Source organism: Salvia miltiorrhiza, chromosome 2 (assembly GCF_028751815.1).
Source record: "Salvia miltiorrhiza cultivar Shanhuang (shh) chromosome 2, IMPLAD_Smil_shh, whole genome shotgun sequence".
Classification (NCBI taxonomy): Eukaryota; Viridiplantae; Streptophyta; class Magnoliopsida; order Lamiales; family Lamiaceae; genus Salvia; species Salvia miltiorrhiza.
The window spans coordinates 43,657,037-43,661,534 of NC_080388.1; the positions used below are offsets into that span (position 1 = coordinate 43,657,037).

At 30.0% G+C, this 4,498-nt stretch overlaps 1 long non-coding RNA gene across 1 annotated transcript; it reads right to left on the reverse strand.

Moving 5' to 3' along the window:
* Positions 1-2,409, reverse strand: LOC131013608 (uncharacterized). Its single transcript, XR_009097745.1, has 3 exons — positions 1,799-2,409; positions 834-891; positions 1-226 (listed from the first exon to the last, which is right to left on the reverse strand). It is a non-coding gene; the product is annotated as an uncharacterized LOC131013608 (long non-coding RNA).
* Between the last annotated feature and the right edge of the window lie 2,089 nt (positions 2,410-4,498).

Genomic DNA, 4,498 nt, shown 5'->3' on the forward strand with positions numbered 1-4,498 from the left:
TGAAAGACAACATAAAACTTAATTAATATCATTAATCAAGTTATACATCATATGAAACCATTCTCTTAAGACTCAAAGTATGACATAACATACTATAACATCAACAACATCTTGCAGCGGAAAGTAGCTAGACATATGTATGAAGACATATTCTAGACAGGTTAACTATTTATTAACAACCCTGGAGACTCCGCTCATTGCAGCACCATCATCACATCAGCTCAACCTGCACATTTAGAAAACATATGCAGGGCTGAGTACAAGAGCACTCAGTGGGCACGTATGCCTAGGTATAAAAATACATGCTTCAAAACTGTAAATTGTCATGCCATTATAAACAGTACAGCAAGGGAGTTTTTCGCTAAAAAGGCCCAAGCTTACTAAATTCATTTGTGATTCTTAAAGTTCGTCTGCAGACTAAGTTCTCTTGTAATCTATCATATCTGGAACTTTGTGCCGGAGAGGTGGCCACCTCTCACGAACACTTGACCGGCCAACCCGCTAGATGACTCACGGTCACTGGTGTACACTAGCCCTGGCAGGATAGCTATCAACTGCTCAGGACCCGAATTCGATTGCATAATAACTGGCAAAGCCACATCAGATAGATATCATACCAAACATTGAAACATTTATGGCAAGACAATAGTTGTAATATTTTCCAGTTCAAAGATTTTGTAACGAAATAACTTGTTCAAAGGTAGCATTAAACTTGTTTGATAGATATATAAAACTGAAATTAACAGTTAAATCATCTCATGCATTCATTCGTATAAGAGGCCTACGACACGCAGGGGATCTCTATATACGTATAGTAAAAGTAATGCGCCCACCTGATACGCTTAATGAAATAGAAGTCTTTGCTTGTTCACTCTACACTGCCACTCAAACCTTCATTATAATGAGGTTCCCAAGTAAGATTGAATAATAAGTAAGTAAATAGAAAGTAAATCTTGAATGAAACTTCTATCACTTGAAAGTTGCATCCTCTAATCTGAGTATTCTACTTATATGGAGTTAACTAAAAGCAAATAGTAACATCACATCTCTTGGGATATCTCAACTTGAGAAAAGCTTAAGAGTAAACTAATCCATTCTATATAGATTAGCTTACAATTAATAACTAAACATCAATCACTTAGCACAGTTCTATTAATAACTTGCTCAAGTAGGAAATCTCAAATATGTAATCATATATGAATCTCAACTTTGAAATATCATATAAAATCATCCTCTTTAAAGAAAAATACAAACTTTACATTTTTAGAAATCTCTCAGAGTCTATTTTTATTATAAAGTTACAAAAATACAATACATCAAGTGTATGAGAAGTTATATCACAAAAGGCAGAATCTACCACTGAACTTCGCTGGTTCGCGCAGTACATTTCAGAAAATAATTTAGCATATCTAATGGTCTCGGATTTAGCTGAAATTTTGCAGAGAACGACTACACATGATGAAGTTATTACAGTAAAAATTTCAAGTTATTTGGACTACGAAAACATCATCAAAAGTACCCCGAAACATACTGTTCTGTCCAACCCGAAATCTGACAGCAATGCTCATTGACATATCACTCATATTTTCCTCAAATAACAGCTATAGGAACACATTAGCATGCTTTAGCTTAACTTAATTCTAAACAATTACTAACTTGAAACATGTAGTAATCAACATGATACAAGAGGCAAAATCGTTTTCTTCCACAACAGCCTATTTCTCGAAATAGCAAGAAGAAGAGATAGGAGAATTTCTTCTATTCAACTATCAATAAGACTTAATCCAAGATTTCTCACCTTAATATACGTTTCTGGATGAATATAGGTGTGATTTTTTTTGGAGTGATTCTTGGAGCTTGGATCGACAAACATGGAGGTTGAGGAAAAGAAGAGGGATACGGCACCTTGGTAGAAGAAGGGAGAAAAGGAAGGTTGTCTTTCCTTATAAGCTAATTCATAAAGTCCACTATACTTATCCAATAAAATACACCTATTATTAAAATCTATAAAATTGCTATTATAGAAATAGCACTATATAACCTTCAATCAAGCACTTTAGGAACAAACTCTTCTTATAACTATCGAGCCACACATCACATACAAAATAAAATATGAGTATGTGTGGGTTTAAAATTCTACACCTTAACTAACTCACAAAATAATTCTAACATTTCCTTTCATAACTTAATAATATAAAACCTCACTTGAATAATTTGAAAAATAATCTCAATAATTAAGAAATAATAATAAATCTAATATTTATGCTTTAATAATAAATCATCACTTATTAAAATAAGAAAGCTCAAAGATAAATAATTAAATAACATCCGTCACTTCAATTAGTCGAGCAATAAGTCGAATAATAATATTTCTTATTTATCACCATTCTCATCTCTGAAAACAATAGAATAATCCCTTTAACTAGGAATTATAAACTTGCTTCAAAGAATAAAATTAATAAAGGATGCAAATTAAAAGCTCAGGATTTTATAATAATATCCCATCTCATCTCTGTGATTCTACTTCTCTTTCTTCCTTTAGATAATAGAAAATAGAAATAATTAATAATATATACTGTAGTGAAAATGCTGGGTGTTACAGTAGGTTAGACCTTTTAGGATATTAACCCGTTAGTCGTTAAATATCTCGTTTCGTCTCGTTTTAACGACTAACTACACATACTCTTCGTTACTCGCCCTCTCAACTCCTACTCACTTTCATTACACTCGTAATTCTATATAAATATAGAAAACGCAAGCTCGTTCTCGAAATTCTGATAAACGAGCTCGGTTCGTTTATCGAGAAATCCCGATTTACTATTCACTCGTCGTCCAAAAATAAAAACTTTCATTATTGGACTCGTATCGAAAAACTAAGAATATTTCTCGACGACGTGCATGTAAGATTTTGAAAGTCGACAAAAAGACGAAATAGCAGTATTTTACTATTCATCGTCAAAAAGTCAAAAATTTCAAAAACGTCTTAACGGACTCAGATTTCACTTCCGACTTCATCTTTCTCATTCAAATAATTATCTCGAATTATTCAAATACTCAAACTCAAATACGCATATAAAATCACACATCATTCTCACATCATCAAAAGAACATCTCAATATATAAAAAAAAAAACAATAAAACTTCATATAACTTCTCATTTCTTTACAAAGTAATCAAACAAGGGATCTATACCCTAATCACTCAAACTCAAGCAATTAAACACGTCATCAAAAGCCCGGGTATTACAGATGTAGTGTGTGTATCGGTTAAGCGATTAGGGGTTAATGTCTAAAACCGAAGGTCTTAGGTTCGAGCCCCCTGTGGCGCGACCTTTAAATTTCTTTATTTAATCATGTTAATTTATCAAAAATAAATAAATTAAATGATGTATCAAATAAATAAAAAATAAATATTAAATATAGTTAGAATATAAGTAAATGTAAATTATTTTTTCTTAAAAAATAAAATAATCTACATCAATTACTCAGTAAAGATCCTTAATTTTATTTTATAATTTTGAAAAGTATCATTTTTAATTTTTCATCTATTTGATGGAAAACTTTATTTTCTTCCCTAAAATTATAGAATAAACACATCATTCAAATTAAAAGAAACGAAGAAATAATAAAAAAAGAGTTTTCACATCACAATATATATTTTTAAAACATGAGTTAATCATGCATAAAATTATTTTTTCTAAGTTAGCTCATTACCTATGTCATCTTATTAGAAAAGCTTCAATTGATAAGTAGGAAAATAAATTATATTATTAGAATTTATTAGAATACTAATAAAAGAGTTGAATAATTATTTGATATCAAATCAAAGATCTTGCATTTATCTTTAATTTAAGATATATATAGAATATTTTTTATAAATGAAATTTGTTTTTTTTTTAAAAATCATCAAAATATGAAAAAGAGAATATGAGAGAGAGAGAGAGTATAGAAAATTGAAGAATGAGTATGCGTATGATGAAAAAGAGGAGAGAGAGGAGAGAGGAAAGAGAAAATATACACTACAACAAAATGTTTGATTAGTGACATAATTTTTAAAGAATTGTGACACTTATAATTGTTACTAAATAAAATTGTGACATCTCATAGATGAGTAGCTATTATGCGTGTCACAAAAATAAAAATGTCACTAAATTTTGTGACATTTGAAGGTGTAACTAGTTTTTGTGACATATATAAGTGTAATTATTTTTGTGACATGTAAGAGTGTAGTTATTTTTTTGTGACATGTAAGCAAGTAGCTATTTTTGTGACATTTATAAGTGTAACTAGTTTTTGTGACATTTAAGAGTGTAGTTATTTTTTTGTGACATGTAAGCAAGTAGCTATTTTTGTGACATTTATAAGTGTAACTAGTTTTTGTGACATGTAAAATGTGTAATTATTTTTTTAGATATCTCACCTAATTTGCTAATATAAAAATGACCTTACAAAATGAAATAGAAGGTATTCAACTAATATATATTCGAGGCAATTGCAAA